This window comes from Bos taurus, chromosome 28, assembly GCF_002263795.3.
Source record: "Bos taurus isolate L1 Dominette 01449 registration number 42190680 breed Hereford chromosome 28, ARS-UCD2.0, whole genome shotgun sequence".
Lineage (NCBI taxonomy): Eukaryota > Metazoa > Chordata > Mammalia > Artiodactyla > Bovidae > Bos > Bos taurus.
Window position 1 is genome coordinate 5,378,161 of NC_037355.1, and position 24,075 is coordinate 5,402,235.

The 24,075-nt window shown below is 44.8% G+C and overlaps 1 protein-coding gene and 1 non-coding gene across 8 annotated transcripts in view; one reads left to right on the forward strand and one right to left on the reverse strand.

The window, feature by feature from the left end:
* The window catches only part of SIPA1L2 (signal induced proliferation associated 1 like 2), a 246,583-nt gene that overhangs the window by 159,295 nt on the left and 63,213 nt on the right, over positions 1 to 24,075 (reverse strand). For 5 of the 7 annotated variants that reach the window (XM_010820432.3, XM_005226228.5, XM_010820433.4 and 2 more), the window contains exon 2: positions 21,617 to 21,662. The exons of 1 other annotated variant lie outside the window; for it this stretch is intronic. The gene's annotated coding sequence lies outside the window, so the exon portion shown is untranslated. Of the gene's footprint in view, positions 1 to 4,085; positions 5,516 to 21,616; positions 21,663 to 24,075 lie in introns of those variants that run through there. One more of the 7 variants, XM_059882559.1, reaches the window with a different exon arrangement.
* Positions 7,706 to 7,778, forward strand: TRNAG-UCC (transfer RNA glycine (anticodon UCC)). The gene has a single exon. It is a non-coding gene; the product is annotated as a tRNA-Gly (tRNA).

Sequence of the window (24,075 nt, forward strand, 5' to 3'; positions counted from 1 at the left end):
TTGATTTCTTCTCTCATTCTCCCCTTGAATATGTTCTGCTTTTTAAATGACCCAGAACAAATTTTTCTCCACCTACAAGATGAAAAGGTGAGGTCTGAAACACTACACAATTGAGGGTCGCTCAGAACTTTAATATCCAAAGACTAGAGGGACACTGAGCATGGCTGTTGTGTGCTGACTGCCCCACGAGGCACTGGGGGCATACCTCAAACCAAGGGGGCCGAGCAGCAGGCACCTGAGTGAGTGAGTGGTGGAGACCAGGCCCTGTGCCAGACTGGAGAGGCGGGCGGACCTCACACACGGGCTGTGAGAGGAAGGAGGCTCAGGGCCCAGGGCGCAGGGGAGATGCGAGGGTGCCTCAAATAATGGTTCTACTCTATCTTCAAAGAGAGAAGAAGGGCCGCGCTCTCCAGGCTGGGCAAAGCCTCACAGAGGGTGATGCATAAACAGGTCTGGCCAGAGCAATCAATCCATGTTTAAGCGAACAGTAAAAGCTATGGCTAGAAAGACTATTTAGCAGAAGCACTGAGCATTAAGCGCAAAGTCAAGGAATTGTAACTTTATCTTGAAAGCCCAGGTTTTCAAGTCAGAGAAGGGTTCTGATTATAAACAGTATTTAGCCCTGTGCCTGACAAAGAGGAATCAGTGATTAAAAGATAGCTTTCAAGGTCTTCCCTGGTGGTCCAGTAGTTAAGACTTCACCTTCCAGCACAGGGGGTATAGGTTAGATCCCTGTTCAGGGAGCTAAGGTACCACATGCCTGGAGGCCAAAAAACCAAAACATAAAACGGAAGCAATACTGTAACAAATTCAATAGACTTTAAAAATGGTCCACATCAAAAAAAAAAAAAGCTTTCATCAGTATCAATAACAACATGCCTATAAATAACATCACGTTTTTCTTGACTCTTGAGGTACAAAGCTGAAACCAAGACAGTGTGGCTCTCACTGACTTTATAAGCATTTGCTGTATAAAAGAATGCATAAATACATGGATTACCTCAGGAAATGGTGTCAGGGGAAGAAAACAGGAGAAAGAAGAGGGGAAGAGGCAGGACCAATGAAATCGAAAGTGAATTCCTGGAAGTGACACGCTCCAGGCGACACAAGAGCACAAGGCCTCACCCCAGGCCCAGCTCCATATGGGAGGTGGCTGCACCGCCCGGGGCCCACCCCTCACCCCAGGCCCAGCTCCAGATGGGAGGTGGCCGCACTGCCCGGGGCCACCCAGACAGTGGCACAGGCAGGGCCCTACTGGTTACTATATTTACATTCTTCCCCTCTCTGGCAATTACCAGGTGTTTTCCTCTTCTTGCAAGCATGCACGCATACATGCTAAGTCACTTCAGTTGAGTCGGACTCTGCGACTTCACAGACTGCAGCCTGCCAGGCTCTTATGTCCTTGGGATTCTCCAGGCAAAAATACTGGAGTGGGTTGTCATGCCCTTCTCCAGGGCATCTTTCAGACCCAGGGATCAAATCATGTCTCTTAAGTCTTCTGCATGAGCAAGTGGGTTCTTTACCACTAGCACCACCTGGTAAGCCATTTCCTCCCCTTACAAATGTATATAATATACATACTTATCAGTTCAGTTCAGTCGCTCAGTCAAGTCTGACTCTTTGCGAACCCCTGGACTGCAGCACGGCAGGCTTCCATGTGCATCACCAACTCCCGGAGCTTACTCAGACTCATGTCCACTGAGTTGGTGATGCCATCCAACCATCTCATCCTTTCTCATCCCCTTCTCCTCCCACCTTCAATCTTCCCCAGCATCAGGGTCTTTTCCAATGAGTCAGTTCTTTGCATCAGGTGGCTAAAGTATTGGAGTTTCAGCTTCAGCATCAGTCCTTCCAATGAAGATTCAGGACTGATTTCCTTTAGGATGACTGATTGGATCTCCTTGCAGTCCAAGGGACTCTCAAGGGTCTTCTCCAACATCACAGTTAAAAGCATCAATTCTTCAGTGCTCAGTTTTCTTTACAGTCCAACTCTCACATCTATACTTGACTACTGGAGAAACCATAGCTTTGATTAGATGGACCTTTGTTGGCAAAGTAATGTCTCTGCTTTTAAATATGCTATCTAGGTTGGTCACAGATTTTCTTCGAAGGAGCAAGCGTCTTTTAATTTCATGGCTGCAGTCACCATCTACAGTGATTTTGGAGCCCCCAAAAATAAAGTCTCTCACTGTTTCCATTGTTTCCCCATTGATTTGCCATGAAGTGATGGGACCAGATGCCATGATCTTAGTTTTCTGAATGTTGGGTTTTAAGCCAAATTTTTCACTCTCCTCTTTCACTTTCATCAAGAGGCTCTTTAGTTCTTCTTCACTTTCTGTCATAAGGGTGGTGTCATCTGCATATCTGAGGTTATTGACATTTCTCCTGGCAATCTTGATTCAAGCTTGTGCTTCATCCAGCCCAGCATTTCGCATGATGTACTCCGCATATAAGTTAAATAAGCATGGTGACAATATACAGTCTTGGCGTACTCCTTTCCTGATTTGGAACCAGTTTGTTGTTCCATGTACAGTTCTGTTGCTTCTTGACCTGCCTACAGATTTCTCAGAGGCAGGTCAGATAGTCTGGTGTTCTCATCTCTGGGAGAACTTTCCACAGTTTGTTGTGATCTTAGTCAATAAAGCAGAAGTAGGTGTTTTTTCTGGAACTCTCTTGCTTTTTCGATGATCCAGAGGATGTTGGCAATTTGATCTCTGGTTCCTTTGCCTTTTCTAAATCCAGCTTCAACATCTGGAAGTTCACAGTTCACGTACTATTGAAGCCTGGCTTAGAGAATTTTGAGTATCACTTTGCTAGCATGTGAGATGAGTGCAATTGTGCAGCAGTTTGAGCATTCTTTGGCATTGCCTTTCTTTGGGATTGGAATGAAAACTGACCTTTTCCAGTCCTGTGGCCACTGCTGAGTCTTCCAAATTTGCTAGCATATCGAGTGAAGCACTTTCACAGCATCATCTTTTAGGATCTGAAACAGCTCAACTGGAATTCCATCACCTCCACTAGCTTTGTTCATAGTGATGCTTCCTAAGGCCCACTTGACTTCCCATTCCAGGATGTCTGGCTCTAGGTGAGTGATCACACCATTGTGATTATCTGGGTCATGAAGATCTTTTTTGTTTAGTTCTTCTGTGTATTATTGACACCTCGTCTTAATATCTTCTGCTTCTGTTAGGTCCATACCATTTCTTTCCTTTATTATGCCCATCTTTGCATGAAATGGCCCCTTGGTATCTCTGATTTTCTTGAATATTAGAGAATATATACGTTTAAATCCTCTTCAACTATAAAACTCATTTTAAAATTTGACCTTTGTGAATATCTCCTCTCTCTGTTACCAGACTCTGAATTCCCAGCATACACATAACATTTCCATTGACTATGGAGCTGGAGCCATCAATGAGTGACCGCAATAAAAATTTTCTGATTAAGAACAGATAAGGCATCAACAAAGCCAAACTTCCACTAACCTCTTCATTCCTGAATCAGGCATTCATTAAGCATTTACTAATGGGCAAGGCCCCATGGCAAGCAGTGAAAGATACATAAACCAAAAGCTCTGACTTAAGGAAACTTAAAATCCACTCAAGCAGGCAAGATGAACAAAGGAATCTTCCCACAACACTGCTTTCAATTTCTTCTCTAGAGAATATGGGTTTGTTTTTGTTTTTATTTTTTTTCCCCAACAGAGTAACTATTGAGGATCAAAATGGATACATTCGATTTTAAATTTCTATCTTGATTATCAGTCTGTACTTCTGGGTGACAGATGTTAACAAATGCAAAAATTATTTAAATGCAGTTATCAGAGAAAGTCAGAAAAGAAGGAGAAATCTCTTAAGTGAAATAAAGCACATCAGTGGCAAGATTGCTTTGGAACTTCAGTAACAAGACAAATATGTTCCAGTGAGAGACTGGCTCACATAGGAAAAGTCACAGGAAGGAGTTTTGCTAAAAGAAGGGATTACGAAATAGAATATTTACAAAGTTCTATTTTTAACAAATTTACCTTAATCCAACCTCTCAAATAAGGAAGACTTCAATAGGAAAACCCTTGCCACAAAGCTTACCTCAAATCCGTTTCCTTTATTCTTTCTCAGGATACTGTTTCGACTTCCCTGCAGTTTGCTTTTGCAAGAAGGCTAGTCTACGGAAGAATGAAACGATTCCTTATTTCAAGGAGTGTGCCATTTATGTAACGCAGACATATTTTGACACTATGGCACACGAAGGGATGTTTTTCTTTCTAGAAACAGGATCTGCAGCCAGGCGTGTTTGAGGTGCACCCTGGCCCCGCAGCTGTCACAGCGAGCTGGACACTGTTCCCAGGAATTCCACAGGGTTCATTGGTTTAATTTTAACTAACAGACTAAAAAAGTTTCACTGATTTTTATTAAACTAACAATGGGGAAATAATTTCCAACAATGAGTGTCTATGTGAGCGAGGCTGCGAACCGTCCGCGAGTGTCTGTAATTAACAAAACCAAAACTCCTCTTTTCTCTCCCTATTAAGGATTTGACTTGCATCCTTATAATAAGTGCCTATGAAAGAAAAGCACACAGGTTAAACCAGAAACTGCATTTACAAACGGATGCACAGGGACTTCCCTGGCAGTCCAGTGATTAAGACTCTGGGCTTCCAATGCAGTGGGTGAGGGTTCAGTCACTGATGGAGGATCTAAGACCCCACATGCCCCGAGGTGTGGCCCAAAACAAAACGAATGGATGTGTACTCATTAGTCAATTCTGGCCGAGGCTTTTACTTGCATGTCAGATACAACACAAACTCTACTCAAGGCTCTAAATCACAGAGCATGTGCTCATTAGGACTAGGGAAACAGGCAACACTTGCACTGAACAAAGGAAATTGTCCAGAGAAATGTGTTGTGTTGTCTTGTGGTTGTGGTAGCCCCAAGACAGAGTTAAACAGGAAAGTGTTTAGACTGAAAAACACACCTCTACAGTGTGTAGGCCAGATCTGGAAAGCAGGCATTCCTGGAGGCAAGTCTGGAGGTAACCTGACTCACAGTGACCCTGACCCTAACCCTAACCTGGCGCTAACCTGGGGCTAGAGAAGCCACAGAACACTCTCCAAACTTAACACCCCAATGAGGGTGAGCACAGAGACCCCCACTCAGCCCACATCCTAAAGACTGGCTCTAACCACATGCCACAGTCCGCAGATCCCACCGCTGCTCTGCCATACACAGGCTCTCACGGAAATATCTCCAAGACAGAGAAGACAGCCACATATAATCCACCTTTTTCAAGGCCCTCCAACAAAGCCCCCCAACTGCCAATGTAATCTAATAATTAGCATATGTAAGGGTAAAGCTCTAGACCATGACATCAGCCTCACAGAAAATCAGCAGATTCGAAAAGCACCAACTAGCCCACTGGGTCTTTGGGAATTCCAAATAAATGAATGGATGAAAAGGACGAAACAGCAGGAGAGATTTTGAACCACGGTCTCAGTCCTAGAAAACACCAAAAACCATTTCTAAATGAAGCCATTCTGTGAATTCTCCATTGTAGAAGAGTTGGGGTGGGGGCGGGGGGGGGGTGTGTTCATCCATCACAAGGGTATTAATTGAAAACCTGCTTCCCTGGCAACGATGTCCTTGAACAGCATTCTGAAGCAGAGACTAGCCCAAGTAAGAGCAGAGGACTGTCAACAGGTCAAGGATCGCCTCCACATGGTGAGAGTCCCTGAGGAGCTAACATGGGATTTCTGAGACACGACATTCCAACCAAAGATAGCTCAAGCGCTCAGTCTGAAGTGCTGGCCTCAGGAATTCAGGGTCCGCTGCGCTGTTCAACGATGTTTCGTGCGCAGACTGTGATTAAAGCTGATAACTTTGCCTGTTCTAGAAACTAACAAAGGAATGTGTGTGTGCTCAGTCACTCGGTCGTGTCCAACTCTTTGTGACCCCGTGGACTGCAGCCTGCCAGACTTCTCTGTCCATGGCATTTTTTCAGGTAAGAATACTGGAATGGGCTGCCATTTCCTCTCCAGAGGATTTTCCCAAACCAGGGATCAAACTCACATCTCCTGTATCTCCTGCCCTGGCAGGCGGATTCTTTACCACTGTACCAACAAAAGAATGAACTGAACTAAACCAAACCCAGTCTCTGTCATCAAGGCTTATGCTGGTAGACCCGCCTAACTCCTCCAAATCGATTTCAGTGTCGGCCCCATGTCAGTGTCGGGGCCGCAGGGCTTTTTGGAGGTGGTGGGGCTGCCACTGCTGCTCAAGCAGAGATATCCAATTGGTGAACATCACTCACTTTTGTTTTTTAATTTAGTTTTACTTTTTTGGCCATCCCCACGGCATGTGGGATCTTTAGTTCCCCCAACCAGGGATCAAACCCAGGCCCTCTGCAAAGGCAGTGTGGAGTCTGCATCACTGGACCACTAGGGAAGTTCCTCCGCTTACATTTTAAAAGAAAGACTGAAATCCAAAACTTCCCTTCCCTCCCCTTCAGTGATAGGCAGGGCCACAGTGCAGTTTTAACGGCACCCGGTGAAAATAAATTCTGTAAATGTGATGCAGACCCTAACAGGAATATGACCCCTGACACTGAGGAGGCAGCTATAAATGGGACACAAACTTCATGCAGATATGGAAAAACTGGACAGGTAAGCGTATAATTCAGAGACAGAACAAGATAAAGTCCAGAGAAAGGATGTGTCACCAGGAGCTATTTTCAATCACACTTGAGAATCTTGAACTTCTGCTTTGTAAAACATTTTACCGTCTCTTCTACAAACAGTGTTTTAAAAATAGAAGAAGACTGAGAGGCTCCGACCTAATGAACACGAGGCTCAGACTCTGGTCTGCAAAGCAACAAATAAGATGATCTATCCAAAAAACTCAAAGTACGCTTCTTTTTAAAAGTTCATTTCAGGGGAGAAGGATTCAGGATGGAGGGGATACACATGTACCTCATGGCCAATTCATACGGATGTTATGGCAAAAACCACCACAGTATTGCAAAGTGATTATCCTCCAAATAAAATTAACAAATAATTTTTTTTTAAAGTCCACTTCATTTCCATTGTTTAGATCCAGATACCAAATTTCAAAGAGTACAGAATAGAGGAAATCAGAATAGCCAAGAGAGATACAAGAGAGACACTTATGACCATTCTGGGACCACAGACAAGAATGGAGAGAAAATCCTACATCCAACAAACGTAAATTTTCGCCTGTGCTCCATCAGCAAAAGATGAACAAATACTAAAGACGACCGCTAAATAAAGAAAAAGGGCAGAAGGAGGTGAGAGGCTGGCAAGGTCAGTGCCTGTCAAGTCCACCAGAGGTGCTGGTGGAAAAGTGCACTGAACAGACTCAGGAGGCTTACAGATGGACAAGAGGACACAGCACACTGAATGCCAGCTTCAGGCCAGGCTCCACTTGAGGCATTCAACTTAGGGTAGGACGTCCAATGATGTGGTTATCAACATCCCTGTTAAATGTGAGATACGGGACTCAGAGAGTTTAGTCAGCTTTTCAGCTGTGGAAGCAACATACTATACTCCAGGGGTAGGTGTTTAATTTTAGTCTAGGGTCTATAAAATTCTTCCTGTGTGTTTCTTCAATATGCATGCCATTGACTCTCCTAACCCCACAGGATGCTAGACCCTACAAGACGATGACTTCAACCAGAAGTTCCAATCCCAGGGATTTCCCTGGTGGTCCAGTGGTTAGGACTCTGAACGTCCAATGCAGAGGGCCCAAGTTCGATCCCTGGTCAGGGAACTAGATCCCACGTGCCACAACTAAAGATCTCGCATGCTGCAACTAAGGCCTGGCACAGCCAAGTAAATAAATAAGTATAAATATTTTTTTTAAAAAAGAATTTCCATTTGCTACCACTGAGCCCTGGTTATCCCAAACCCTAGGCACTACAGACTTCCCTAAATTCGGCAAGAACAGTTTCTCTCCACCTGTGTTCTTACCACCTCTGGGACCATGGCTCTCACCCGCTTTGTATCCTGGCAAACACTACCCAATATCATTACTTATTTATTTACATGTTGTCTGTCCTCCTGCTAGACTAAGAATCCAAAAAGCAGAGAAAGTTATTCAATTTCATATTCTCTCACTGTGCCTAACAAGGTACCTGGCACAGTGAAAATGCAAAACAAAAACCAACCAACAAACAAAAAACTGTCAGCTAAATGAAACAATGCCAGGCAGCCCAGAGCTAGCAAGTGTCACCATGCCCAACACCCTGTACCAGCATGAGACCAAGTGTCACGTGACCAGATGACAGATAAACCCCACATTTAAAACGTTCAGGCAGAATGGTTTTATATAAACTGTTCCATCCACATCAATGAAGCAATGTTGGTATAGAGAGTAAGCCAAAACAAAGACACAGCCCTACTGGAAAAAGTGGCACGTCGTAACAATGTTGTTCAAACAGAACCCTACCTGGAAACTGGCGGTCATGGGCTTTCATCTGGAACAGAGAACCTTCCAGAGGGACATGAGAAGCAAGGGGATCCATCACCCCACCACCACCACCAAGATTCAAATTTAAAAGAACAAGAAGCCTTGAGGCCTGTAAAATTTAACTGTTAAAGGTCTGCTGCTGCTGCTGCTAAGTCGCTTCAGTCGTGTCTGACTCTGTGCGACCCCACAGACGGCAGCCCACCAGGCTCCCTCGTCCCTGGGATTCTCCAGGCAAGAACACTGGAGTGGGTTGCCATCTCCTTCTCCAATGCATGAAAGTGAAAAGTGAAAGTGAAGTCGCTCAGCCATGTCCGACTCTTAGCGACCCCATGGACTGCAGCCTACCAGGCTCCTCCGTCCATGTGATTTTCCAGGCAAGAGTACTGGAATGGGGTGCCATTGCCTTCTCCGTTAAAGGTCTAAATAATGTCAAAATATAATTAAAAAAAGCATTTTGGTCAGGGAATGGAGGTATGGCGAAAGAAGAAACCTATAGCAAATTCAAGCATCCATGGGCAAAGGACCCCTAACCAGGGTGGAAAGGGTTAGGCGCTCAGTGGTGTCTGACTCTTTGCGACCCCATGGACTGTATCCCACCAGACTCTTCTGTCCATGGGATTCTCCAGGCAAGAATACTGGAGTGGGTTGCCATTCCCTTCTCCAGGGGGTCTTTCCGACCCAGAGATCAAACATAGGTCTCCTACATGCAGGCAGATTCTTTACCATCTGAGACACCAGGGAAGCCCACTAGGCAGGGTATCTCCTCTTAACTGTTACTACAGGATCCAGCAATCCTTCAATTCACCCCTCTCCCCTTTTCCCACTGCAAAGGTGCCCAGCAACCTTCTGACCTCTGCCTACCTGGAGGCAGTGAACATGGGGACCGAGAAGAGGTCAGTGTTCAGGATCCCATGCTGGTTATATTTATTTTTGTAAATTACTAATCGGGCATCTCTGGTGCATACTCAGCTTAGTGAACACGGTTAATGTGATTATGGGTCTCAGAGATAATGAAAAAACTGGGTCTGAGAGTGTGCTGGGAAAATTGTTTTTCTTTTTCCTGAATGCCAAATAATGAATATTACCCACAAGAGTCTTCTGAAAGAGTTGGCTGGCACTTTGGCTGGCTGACGCACCATTCTGGATACTTACGCATGTTCTCCTCAAAGTGCCACACCGTGTCATAGGAGTTTTACTGAGGGTAATCACTCTCTCGGTGAACAGTAGTTTTTACAAAAGAGACAACAATCTACTCAGCAAGACTCACCATCCTAATATAAACCAGATTCTTCACCTCTCAGGGTAGAAACGTCACTGAAACAAGTTTGGCTTCCCCAGTATGAAATTAATAGTGGCTAGGGCTGAGCTGAGGCTAATGTCTGCAAAAAATTTAATTTGCAAAACCCAGCCCAAGGCTACCATGATATAAATTCCCTTGATGTGTTAATTTCACACTCTAGAGTCCTCATCCTACCAGTGGGGGGCAGGGGCTGGAGAGGGGAGGCGAGAGGAGAGGGATGTTGGTGATCTCCAGTATGCAAAGTAGGGGAGTACCTGAATTCACACAAATTTCTGGACATCTGCAACATCAGCTGTCCAAGCCCCACAGGGAGTCAGAGCCCAGCTTCCCTCCTGCCAGCCCACAGGGGATGAAAAGGTGACACAGAAATCAGCCCAGTGAGGAAAAGTACTTCATTATGCAGAGCACCATCATGGGGCACCAGCATCTCATTTGATAAACTTTTCCTCAACATCTTCATACAAAAGGGATGTTCCAGATACAGGCAAATAATGAGATAAACTCAGCTCAGCCGGATGCAATAGGTGCAGAGTGCTTTGCATTCCACAGCCAAATGCACAAGCCTGGTAGGAAGTACAACCCTGGGACATTCCTGGTGGCCCAGCATTTAAGACTCTGCACATCCACTGCAGGAGCCACAGGTTCAATCCCCAGTCAAAGAACTAAGATCCTACATGCAGTGGAGCAACCAAGCCCACGCACCACAATTACTGAGCCTGAGCCGCAACTGGACAGCCTGTGCACTCCGGAACCCCTGTTCCACAACGAAAGAAGCCCACCACAATGAAGACCCAGTGCATCGAAAATAAAATAAAAAATACCTTGTGAGTCTTACACGTTTGCTCACACGTATAAGGAGTCAGCTGATACAGACATTTCCTATATGGACCAAGTCTCTAGGAGCTACATCGCAATCTCCTTGTTACCAAGGTCAAGTCAGGCAAATACAAGTTCCTGGACCTTTCTTTCACCTTTTAATAACATAAATGACCACCTTGTCCTCCTAGACTGTCTTCCCAACTCCACATCATAGTCTATCAGGGTAAAGGAAATAGAAATTTCACATAAATTTCAAGAAGTGAGCTTTGCTTATTTTAAGTGAATTTCTAAATATGCACTGGTCTGTCACTATGTCATCAGAATAAGGACTACATTTAGGCCTTGACTGGCTGGACTCCGAAGGGCCCCTGTTATGATCCTGCTTTGTTGTATAAAACTTGCTAACGACCTCTGAGAGATGGTGAAGGACAGGGAAGCCTGGTGTGCTGTAGTCCACGGGAATCGCAAAGAGTTGGACACGACTTAGCAAATGAACTCATCAGCATGCAAAGTAACCGAAATCCCCACTCAACACAAACATGAGACCACAACAATGACAAAGTGATACGCTTAACAGTAAGTCTCTCATTGTACAAGGAATCCAAGCTGGATCTTACACTGGTTACCTTTGAGTTTGGCCCTAGGTTGGCTGAATACAGAGATCACATAGTCATCCCACGGCCCCGTCTGTCAGAGATGGAAAATGAGCAGGAAGGCAATTTGCGTGCATCCAGGAGAAACGGCCCAGTGATCCTGCTGGTTATTTCTGCCGTATTTACAATATGACACAGACACAGAGGACAGTCCTCACCCGTGACTGGCACATCTTAGATGGGACCCTGACTAGGTTCCTTATCATGCTGGGTTTGGAAGGCCTCGACTATACAATGGCACTCTGAATGACAAGACGATTCCCAAACATGCAAGGTCCACTCGGACGACTGCAGGAGAAGGATCCTATTTACAACAGGAGCCTCCATCTTAACCTTCTCAACCAGAATCCAGGGTCAGGAGATAAAGGGACATGGGGAAGTGTGTGGAGGGGGCCTGGGAATGGCTAGTTCAAAACAGATGTCAGATGGGACTTCCCCAGCGGTCAAGGGGTTAAGACTCTGCACTTCCACTGCAGGGGGCACGCACGGGTTCAATCCCTGCTCAGGAACTAAGATCCCGCATGTCACAGACCAAAAAAAGACTTCAAGTAGTGAGCAGGTTTGGAAATGACTAGACTCCTTCAGGGGCTTCCCAGGTGGCACTTGTGCTAAAGAATTTGCCTGCCAATGCAGGAGACCTAAGAGTCATGGATTCAATCCCTGGTTCAGGAATATCCCCTAGAGGAGGGCATGGCAACCCACCCCAGGATTCTCACCTGAAGAATCCCATGGACAAAGGAGCCTGGTGGACTATGGTCCACAGGGTTGCAGAGAGTCAACATGACTGAAGCGACTTAGCAGGCGGGCAGGCTCCTTCAGGGATGGAGGCGAAAGGGCGCCAGAAAGTCAGCCCCTGCAGAGGTCCCAGTGTTCCTACTTCTCCAGAGACTCTGACAGAATAACCATGGCAGCAACAGGGATGAGCTGCCCAAATCAGCAACAACCCCCAAGGCGGTTTGAAGGGTATCAGATCCTAGAGAAATACTAATGAGACGCAATAGGGGAAGTGACCCACATGTATCTGGGGAAAACCAAAATGTTCCCCTTATCAAGACAGGCCAGGCATATCCCTACGGATAGGACACGGACAGGACCTAGGACATGGATCCTAACAGCACAGTTCAAGAGCCAAGGAGAATCACACATTTATAACACTGACACAAAGGAGTTAACACCATCCCTATTAATCATGCATGTTGTCATAGATAAGCTGGAGTCTACCCATCACCAAGCACCAGGGAAGGGAATCTTCACTTGGCTAACTGCCTGGTGGAAACTGAGTATGGGAGTGAACTTTATGAAGACACATACTTTAAAAAGTCAAAGCCATCTAGGGGCAATTCTAATACACTGCCTATTACAGGACTTCAATGAAGAGAGATAGAGAAAAGGAAGAAGAGAATCACAAACAATATCCACTCTATTATGTGGACACATTAAGGGGATCACATTATTTCACAACGAGCAATTGTTTTTCCACTACAACTACTAGTAACTCTTGCTTCTGCCTCCTAACGGATGGATGCATAGACTGAGACTGGATTAGGAACCAGTAAGGTCTGACTATCATTTTTAAAACGAATTTACAATAACATCATACTGGCTTGCTGTTTAATCCCACTTGTTAAGCAGACCCAGACAAGGGGATCCCCTCGACGGAGGAAAACACATCTTTTTAGATGGAGGGCAGAGACTCAAAAATAAGAAAATGCTTCATGAGTTCACTTTTCCCCCCAGCACTATGAACTATGCATATTTTAGCACATTTTAAAAGGAAAAGGAGACAAAATAAAAATTAGCAACCCAACACACACCTATGAAACTCTATGTCTGGAGAGCAGGGGCAGGGAGGAGAACTGCACAGACATCTGGCCTCACCTGTCAGGCTGCCAAACCACTGTATTCTGAAGCTATTCAACAGCTTTCTAAAGAAGAAACCAAAAAAAAAAATCCAACATGCCTGAACTGGGAGGCGGGAGAGCCTACTTGTAACTCAGCCCTTGTCAGACAAAATCCAGCAGCCTCAAAAGGTTCAATAGCCTTTTTATAAAGCTATTGTGTGGGTTAGTGCCTAAAAATAGTACAGTTCAGCAAGCAGATCACACGGAGGAATCACCTCTACACATTCAACTTCCAAACAATAGACAAAGCGGTGGAAAGAACACCAAATGCACTCCGGGGCAGTACAAGTCCCCGCGGCTGCCCCCCTCCCTGGGTTCCCCACCTCGGCTGAACACCCAGCAAGCCAATTTAGCCCAACAGTCTTTACAGGAAAATGGTGGTGGGGGGGGTGGTGCTGAGGCCCCCATTTCTCTAATATTCACTGTCACCTTTACGTGTGTGCAGTCGCTCAGTCGTGTCTGGCTCTGTGACCCCATGGACTGTAGCCAGGCAGCTTCCTCTGTTCATAGGATTTTCCAGGCAGGAATACTGAGGTGGGTTGCCATTTCCTACTCGAGGGCATCTTCCCGACCCAGTGATTCAACCTGTGTCTCTCTGCATTTCCTACGCTGGAAGGCAGATTCTTTACCACTGCACCACCTGTCACCTTTCGGAGATCTTTTTTCCCCCACATAAACAGGAAAGTGAGGACCACATCATAGCGATTATTGCCTGTACTGCTTTCACAGTCCCTTACACTAAAGCAGAGTTCTCAGTCTTCCCCTGGGGAAGTTCTGAAAGATATAGATAGCAGAAATTTAGTTTCCAACTCAGTTTTTAAGTATCAGTGTTAAATACCTCACAATTTTAAAAGCTTCTCTGATGAGGCTAAGAACCACTGCTTAAGACAACAAAGTTTTTATGCCAAGTCAGGTCCATTGCCCGCCAGGCTCCTCTGTCCATGGGATTTCCCAGGCAAGAATACTGGAGTGGGTTGCCATTTCCTTCTCTAGGGGATCTTCCCAACCCAGGGATTGAACCCGTGTCTCCTGCATTAGCAGGCATATTCTTTACCACTCAGACACCAGGGAAGCCAGTCAAGGTGAGGGGAAGCCAACAGAAACCTAGAGGGTGGGGGTAAGTGTGATCCCCAAACTGGGCTCACCTCTTGGTGGGTACAGACACAATCAAGTCAAAGCATGGGAGAAGGAAGGATTTATAATTACTCACAAGAAGTAAAGAGAACACTGGGATCCTTCCCAAACCAGTGTCTCCCTGAAGAGAAAATTTGAGAAATTTTAAGCCAAGGGTACATGCAAGTTCATGAAGGGGCTTGAGTAGAGGAGAATTCAGCATAGAATTGGGGGCAAAAGTCAACAGAGTCCAAGCTTTAACTGACTGAAGTCTGAAGGGTCAGCATCAGCATTCCACCCTCCAACTGGATGGGCCTTAGTTTCTGCAGAACTCAAAGGTGTAAGGAACCAGGACCCTGCCCCGGGGAGGACGACTGTTTCTTTTCTTTTTAAAAAATTTTATGTATTTGTTTTGGGCTGCGCTGGGTCTGCACTGCTGCGTGCAGGCTTTCCCTGGTTGTGACAAGCGGGCTTCTCATCGTGGTGGCTTCTCTGGTTGCCGAGCGCGGGCTCTTAAGCGGGCAGCCTCGGTGGTTTGGGCACACTGAGTGGCTCCACGGCATGTGGGATCCTCCAGGACCAGGAGTGGAACCCATGTCCCCTGCATTGTGAGGCAAATCCTTGAACACTGGACCAAGAGGGAAGTCCTACACGATTGTTTTCTGACTGCTCCTCCCTAGTTTCTGCATCTCCTCCCTTAATCACTGAGGCCTGTTCAAGGGCAAGCATTGTGGCCAGGCTTAGATCACAAAATAGGTTAGGCAAAAATGGGCACTCATGTCGAGAACTCTTTCTCCAGGGACCCCTAACCCATCTGCTTACATGAGCACCAGGGATGAAGCCTGCCAAGGATGGGCCACCCAGAGGTCACGAGTGCTGCTCTTCCAGAAACCACTGCTGGACAGAATAAAAATCAAGGCACCACAGGCAGCTTCCAAAAACTCCGGTAAGATCGTGAGAAAATGAAAAAACTAAAATCCAAATTTTAATTCTCCTTAATCTCCGATTTTAATTTGGCATTTGCTTTCTTATTCCTTTCTCTCAATATACTTATAAAAAGGGGATTCTACAAGGGCTTCCTTGTGGCTCAGACCATAAAGAATCCACCTGCAGTGAAGGAAACGCAGGTTCAATCCCTAGGTCTGGAAGATCTCCTGGAGGAGGGCATGGCAACCCACTCCGGTATTCTTGCCTGGAAAATCTCATGGACAGAGGAGCCTGGCAGGCTACGATCCATGGGGTCTCACACTGAGCAACAACAACCATAGAGTTTTATTGTGGGGATGATAAAGCTGAGAGGGGGAAAATAAATAATAGTGTTTTACAAAGGGACTTAAGTACATTTATCAGGTAAAATCAAAATGAAATTAATAAAATAGCTAGATCGGTTATAACAAACACTGCCTCTCTGAATTCAAATAAAAATTTTATGATAAGTTATCATCTCCATTTTGCCAATATCCAAACTGTGACGCATAAAAGGTTAAGTGAATTGCCCAAGGTAATAAGACAGGAAAGAGCAGGGCACAACCTTTAAAAGAATGACCTAACCCAAGGAAACACAAACTGATTAGAACCAAGCAGGTCCAAGATGGCAGATGAGCTGACTCCCACTAGACCTAGAGCCTCAGTACATGCTCTCTGTAACCCATCAGCAAGCTAAGGGACACCCCATCGGTGCCATGACAGCTCTAAGGCCTGCCATAAAAGGGCAAAAAGTGAGTAGTGGCCCAACTGCTGGAAATCCCCACCCCTTCCTCAAAATAGCAGGACTACTTCCCCCATTCATTAGCCTATGAAATCAGCCACCCCTATAAAAACTGACAACCCCACGCCACTCTCACCTTCTGAGGTGGCCCACCTTTGTCTATGCAGTGTGTTTCCTCCCTGAATAAATCTTCTTTCACGTTAATACAGCTCACTCTTGAATTCGTTCCTGCACAAAGCCAAGAAACCACACTTGGCAGCCGTCCCAGGGACTCTGACATGGCCTGGGACCTGACCATCCTCCTGACCCACTCTCTTTTCAGCAACAGTGACATTAAGTTAATAATCTCACCACCTGGAGAGTAAACCCTGTTATTGTCCAACCTTAAAATGAAGGTTCTTTAATGTTCTTGTCACTAAACTATGTTTTTCCATTTTCCAGATGTTTGTCTGCAAATACATGGGAGTTGGCTCAGGCAACTGAGAGCTCGACTCTCCTGAAGTGTCTGGGTCACCTCTGTCCTTGGAGTACTCTCAGCGGCACAGTGGGAAGACGACCTCAGAGCTGTTCCCACTGAAGGAAAGAGAAGCTTGAAACAGAAAGGGTTGGCAGCTGCCTCTATACATTGAGGAGAAGACAGAATCGAGGAATCTGATTTTTACAATGTGTTTAGGGGCTTCTCCGGTGGTCCAGTGTTTAAGAATCCACCTTCCAGTGCAAGGGACATAGGTTCAATCCCTGGTCAGGGAACCAAGATCCCATATGCTGCACAGGGCAGCTAAGCCTACACGCCACAACTAGAGAAGCCAGAGCTTCACAACTAGAGAGAAGCTTCAGTGCCACAGCAGCCAAAAAAAAAACATGTTCACATTTGTTAGCAGGTTATTAAATACAGATACTTGGGACATTTCACCAAACGGGTGGACTCTACTCCTTTCTCTAAACAACCTTCCAGAAGGGAAGGCTGCCATGCCTTGACTCCTATTGTGTCTCAAGGTGTAAAGGGGACAAAGGAGCCTCATCTACAGCCTCCCAGGTCATAGAAAACGCAGGGCAGGAGGACTGCAGAATTTGGAGTGATTCTCAGAGGGGACACTTGCTTTGCTTCTCTGCTTCTATCAGACACTCAACTAATTACCAGGGAAAGTTGTTTTTATCAAGGAAAAACAATATTTTACTTCAGAATCCAGATCTTAACACCATCCACTGTTCCAATGTGGAACGCTTCCATTGAAATCTTCCACTGATATTTTCTCCAAAGAGTAATGTTTAATGAAAGCAAAGGAGGTGGTCCAGTGGTGAAGAATTCACCTTACGATGCAGGGGATGTGAGTTCGATCCCTGGTCAGGGAACTAAGATCCCACACCTAGCCTGTGAGCCACAGCTAGAGGGAAGCTTGTGTGCCACAAACAAGACCAGACACAGCCAAATAAATAAATTAAAAAAAATTTTTTTAATAAACAACGGAAAGAAAACTTACAAAACTACATGTTCTCTAAAAAAGCTGTGTTGACTCTCAGGTTCCTGAACCAAGATGGGTGTGAGCAGCCTGTCACCAAGGGAATGCAGTCTTTACAGCACAGAACTGTGGGCGTTTTATGAATGGTAACGCTGCAGATAGCATACACAATGTCTGACATAACGCATTTTAAATATTTCCCAATGATAATCCCTAATACGCTGATATTCATAATGGTCACATTCACCCTTCAGAAATCGTGCCAAATTATCATTTAAACTGAGAAGCCACCAAAACACCCACAAAGCTGTCAAAGATCTACTACTCATAACCCTTAAGGACAAGTGTGTTTTAAGAGGCTTGATACAAGTAGGTCTTCAGGCTGTGGGTGGGTCATTCACTCAGCATTCACTGCAGTTTCAGAATATGCAGTAATTGTTCAGTGTCATCCCACCACACATCCTTAAAGTGATATTAGGATTCCATGCGGTTTTACACAGTATCAGTAGGCTTATCTTTATGGATGATCAATATATGGCCATCTTATCAATCTGATTGTACAAACTCTTCTTTCTGTTCTTCTCATAGCTGCCTGCAGAAGAGATCACATTGGGACATCTCTATAAGACTAATGGGATGACTCAGCCTTCAACTGGACACCCTTCCCTGGGGCCACGGTCATAGTGAGTTGGGACAGCCCAGGTCCTCAGGGCTCCATAAATGGCTAGTTCTGTGACCTTGAACAAACCATTTTGCTCCCTTGGACCCAGTTCCCTTATTTCTACAAGGGGAATGGTAATACCTACCTCAGTGCTGTTGGAACATGAAATGAGTACTCAACAGTACCTACCATACAGTAAAGAGAAAGCAGATAAAGCTGCAATAATGTACAACCATAATTATTAGAAGAAAAAGGGAATGGGCTGCAGATACAGTAAGACTATTTGATCATGAAGCCCCCCTCATGTGATCAAATTGATCAGAATTACATTTTAGGGGGGAAAAAATCATTTGTAATATAATGAGCACACTGTCACGTAGTCAACCAGACAGAAATTAATGGGAAGAACAAGAAACTGGAAAAGAGGGGAAAGAAAGAAACCCCTAGTTGTGTCATTTCGTCCGTTAATAAGAATGGTTCCAAGGGGCTTCCCTGGTGGCTCAGTGCTGCCTGCCAAGGCAGGAGGCGTGGGCTTGATCCCCGCTCCGGGAAGACCCCGCTGCTGCAGAGCAACTACACGTGTGCCACCACTACCGAGCTTGTGCTCCAGAGCCGGGGGGCTGCCGCGACTGAGCCCATGTACGTGTGCCGCAACTGCTCAAGTCCACACACCCTAGAGTCTGTGCTGCACAGCAGGAGAACCCACCACTGAGCGGCCCGCACACTGACTAGTGAGTGCCCCCACGCTGCAGCAACTGCAGAAAAACCCAGGCAGCAACAAAGACCCACCACAGCCAGAAATTACTTACTTAATTGACTGATTTTTTTTTTAAGAAAAAGAATTCCTAGTACAAAGCAGGATTGGTTTTGTGTTTTAAATCTGATTACACTGAACCAGTCCATGAGAAACCAAGGTACTAGACCTATCAAAGTAAGGACCAAATCCTATTCTGGTCAAGCCATCACTTGAAAACAAGTGATGAGTTCAGGGAAAACAGAGAACTAATAAGCGTTCTCCCAGGCTTGGGAAGAGGAGGCCAGGAACCAGTAGGACTGTCCTGGGACACAGCAGAAAGGCATCTTACGTGGGGGACTTTGACTCGCCTGCCTTAAGCCCTTGGAGACCTCACCAAATTCTCATAATCTCTGGGTCCCATGAAATCTCTCAAATCCTCTCTTTCTGCACATCCTTTTTTTTCTTTGCTGTGAATAAAGTACACCAAAATGGACATGTCTAAATGCATTCATTTGTCCACTGAAATGTGTGTATTAAGTGCCCAGGACATGCCAGGCATCGTGGAGGGGTCATCTCAGCTCACTAGCATTATCTCAGCATCTGATGCCTACAGGATGTGAGCCCTGTATTAGAGCTACTTGTATATACTTTTTTCCTTCCCGTTAAGATTGTAAACTCTTGAAAGGGAAGGGCTGCATTTTAATCATCTTCTTCCCCTTGGCACTTACCAGAGGGTTCCACTTATAGAAAGTATCTAATAAGCAATTACTGAACCCAACCCTGCTCCAGGACACGTATAACCGGAGGATCCAGGGTTTCTCTCCCCTTAGGTCTTCAGATTTTAAGACTGTCTCCCTGAGGTGGGTCAGCCTTTCTAAGTCTGGCTGCTAGTGGCATATAAATGTTTTTAAACACAATCTGGAAAATGTTAATGCCCCTTTAACTTTCATGAATATAGGAGCAAAAAAGACGAACCTGAGGATGAGATTAGTCTTCCATATAAGCTAATGCATTTCCTGATGCCCAAGCAGCACAGTCTCCACCTCACTCTTGACATCTGGGTCCTGACAACATATGGTATTGTTGCTGCCGTCAGCAAGCAAATGACCCCCGCCCCCACACCCCACACTCAATGGTGCTGTTTCCTAATAGATCAAATTCAGAAACTAGGCTTTTGACTCAGAAACTTGGGCAAGACCATGAGGAACTTAACAGTCTGAGAATATTTTAAGTAAATGGAGACAAATGATGGTCGCTCTGGACGTCCATGGAGTCCTAGAATTCTATTGACCTTAACAAAACTGGCCAAAAAGAAAAAAGGACAGGCTCACAAGGAAGCCTAGCACCACCCTGACAATATTTATTTTCCTTCCAGAAAGGCAGGAGGTTGAATGTGAAGCTGAGAGCAGAGAAAGGAAGAACAAGATAATAGTCCAGGCATCAAAACAGCTGCTTTCTGATAAGAAGACGCCAAAGGAGTTAAAAATTTTTTACTAGAAATCTGAAGGACGAATGAAATGCACACCACTATCACACCATGGTACCGGCTGTCTCGGAGAATTTTATTCATCTTCGTAAGAATAACAATTTGGAGCTCAGCCCAAATTTTTCTAAGTAATCCCTTAATGATCATAATTGACTTATCCCACATAACAAGTCTTCTAATCCTCTGATAAACAGGCTTCTAAGCCTGGATGAGGGTTAAATAAGTCCTAACTTCATCAATGTGAAACGAGGACATGGAATGATAAAATGATCTATACAGGATTATGCAACCCTTCCCTTGTGGCTCAGCAGTAAAGAGTCTGCCTGCAATGCAGGAGATGCAGGTTCTATCCCTGGGTTGGGAAGATCCCCTGGAGAAGGAAACGGCAACCCACTCTAATATTCTAGCCTGGAAAATTCCATGGACAGAGGAGCTTGGCAGGCTACAGTCCATGGGGTTGCAAAAGAGTTAGACACGACTTAGCAACAGAACAACAGCAAAGCAGCTCATCAGTTACAATGTTCTCATTACACATAAATGTGTGAGAATAAAAGGCTTTGCAGAAGAGAAAAGAAAGAATCAAAACAAATGAACTCCACTCATATTTTTTTTAAACAACAGGTTTGTTGAATAGATTTTGATGTTGCCTTGAATTGGGTATAATGATAACCCATGTTAAAACAACCCTATGAGGATTTCAACACAGACTTTTCTAACTGCATCCACATGATAGCTGAAGAGCTGAAAGAAAGGAAGAAAGAAAGAAAAGAAAGGAAGGAAGGAAAAGGAAAGAAGAAGTGAAGAAGGAAGGAAAGAAAACTAATAATTGGAACTTGCAAGCGACTCCTCCTGAGGCCCCCAATGTAGGCAACTCCAAACCAAAGAGGCTTCTCAGAGGAATGCTCACCCCTGTCTGCTGTACGTGTGTGCTAAGTCGCTTCAGTCATGTCTGAGTCTTTGCTACCCCTTGGACTATAGCCCACCAGGTTCCTCTGTTCATGGAATTCTCCAGGCAGGAATACTGGAGTGGGTTGCCATGCCCTCCTCCAGGGGATCTTCCTGACCCAGGGACTGAACCCGAGTCTCATGTCTCCTATGTCTCCTTCAATGGCTGGTGGGTTCTTTACCACTGAGCCACCTGGGCAGTCCTGTCTGCCTGCCCAGGAGGAGGGACAAATCAGAACATTCAATCTGCAAGCCAAGGGGAACAGAAAGCATCTTTTTTGAAAAGCACACTTTCAAACCAGAAGCAGCTGTGGAGTTAAGGATGGCTTCGCAGGTCCGGCCTGCTGGCAGGCTTACCTGGCTGGGGTGGTGGGCTCCTGCTCACACGGCCAAGAGCAAGATCCTGCAAGAGAAGAAAGAGACCCAGCTCAGACTCACAGAGAAACTCCTGCTCTGAAGTTTTCAGAGTGTGATCTGAGGACCCTGGGCTTCCCAAGACCGTTCCAGAGGTTTGCAGGTCAAAGCCATTTTCAAATCCAAATCCAAAAGCCAAATTCAGAGCCAAACCAAAACCAGGACACAAAATATAGTGCAGTCTCCTAGAGGCAGACACATCATGGTGTAAAGAGAGGGGTATTTGGCTTATTTTCTGATGCCAGATATGTATGAGATTTGCAAAAAATCTAAAGGTCATCTGCTCACTGATGTCTCTTGTTTTGGAAAACAGTGATTTCATGAGACACATTATTTAGAATAAAAAGTACAGGGCTTATTGCCATTTCAAATAAATTAAGAAATATTTTTAAATGTCTTGACTTTAGTTCCAATACTGTGAGTATCAGTAGAGATAATTATAAATAGAGATAAGATTTTGATTGTGTAATCAAAAGTTCCTTGGGATCCCGAGTCATTTTTAAGGGTAAAGGGGGCCTAAGACCAAACCTTTGAGAACTGCTGCTCCAGGTGGCTATTTTGGTGCCAACTTCCATTAAACAACAGGTTTCCCTAGTGGCTCGGACGCCTGCAATGCAGGAGACCCCAGTTCGATCTCTGGGTCAGGAAGATCCCCTGAGGAAGGAGGTGGAAACCCACTCCAGTATTGTTGCCTGGAGAACTCCATGGACAGAGGAGCCTGGCGGACTACAGTCCTAGGGGTCACAGAGTCAGACACAACTGAGCAACTAACATTTTCACTTTTTGCACTTTCTATTAAATAGTATCTGCTTTGAAGAACAGCAGTGGTCAGTACACAGCACTATGTGCCAGGCACCCTACTAAATATGTGTCACTTACAAATTCACAATCATCTTAAAAAAAAAAACCCAAGAGAACCATATTTAATATTCTGTGTTACACCATAATGGAAAAGAATATAAAAAAGAATAAATATATATGTATAGCTGAGATATGTGGCTGTACAGCAGGAATTAACACAACATTGTTAATCAAATACACTTTAATTAAAAAAGAAATAAAAAATCCAGCCTTCCCGCCTCAGCCCTGGAGTACAGACTGGTGCTCTAAAGACTGGCTACTTGCCCAAAGCACCCAAAGCAAGTCACAAAGAACAGGGTACGAACTCAAGTCAGCCTGGCTGCTAAGACCATGATCTCTTATTATACATAATTTTTTTTTTTAAAAAAAGGAAGCATGAGAATTTCTGCAAACTAAACTGGAGCAAAGTGGCTGGGGCCCACTCTTCCACATGACACTGAACGGACTCCATATGCAACGAGGTGAGCACAGCCTGGATGAAGTACTACTGACCGGGCTTCTCTGCTGCTGGCAAGACGCCCGCTCCATGCCAGCTTTACATCTGTTGTCCCCATTCAGTATGAATGGCGCCCCTAACACATTTTAGGGTCACCTATCAAAAAGGCTATGATAGGTCTCGGCTTCTGAAAGCCTCCTTTTCTAACCTGCCTCAATTTGCATGAAGAATTGAAACAGTGGGTGAAGAGGTACTATTACTTGTCCTTCAGTTGCAGCTGAATTTAAGATTATGTGCAAGAGGAAGAGGGAGGAAAGAAATTCTCATTGACATAACTTATGCAGCCAATATAGCCAATTCTGAGTTTAAAAATCTAAAGCACGGTATGGAAAGTTTCTTTAAAAAAAAAAAGAATAGAATTACCATATGATCCAGCAATTCCACTTCTGGACATATATGGATATGTGCGCAAAAGAATTGAAAACAGAGACTAAAACAGATATTTATTCCCCAGGTTCATTGCAATACTATTCACAACAGCTAAAAAATAAAAACAATCCAAGTGACCATCAGACTATGCTTTATCCATACAACAGAGCATTATTCAGCCTTTTAAAGGAAGGGAATTGAGACATACACCAAAATATGGATGAATTTTGAGGACATTCTGTTAAATAAAATAAACCAGGCACAAAAGGACAAGTACTGTATGATTTCACTTATACGAGGTAACCAGGAGTCAAATTTCCAGACTCAGGAAGGAGAACGGTGGTTGCCAGAAGCTGGGGACGGAGGATGGGGAGTTTGTGTTTAATAAATACAAATTTTCTGTTTGGTAAGGTGAAAATGCTCCAAAGACGGATAGTGGTGATGATTGTACAACAAGGTGAATATAAATTAATGCCACTGAATTGTACACTTAAAATGGTAAAATATCATATCTATTTCACCACAATCCAAAAAATACCATTTGTCAGGCTTCCCTGGTGGCTCAGTGGTGAAGAATCCACCTGCCAACGCAGAAGACACAGTTTCAATCTCTGATTGAGGAAAATCCCACGTGCCAAGGAGCAACTAAATCCATGCACCACAGCTACTGAGCTTG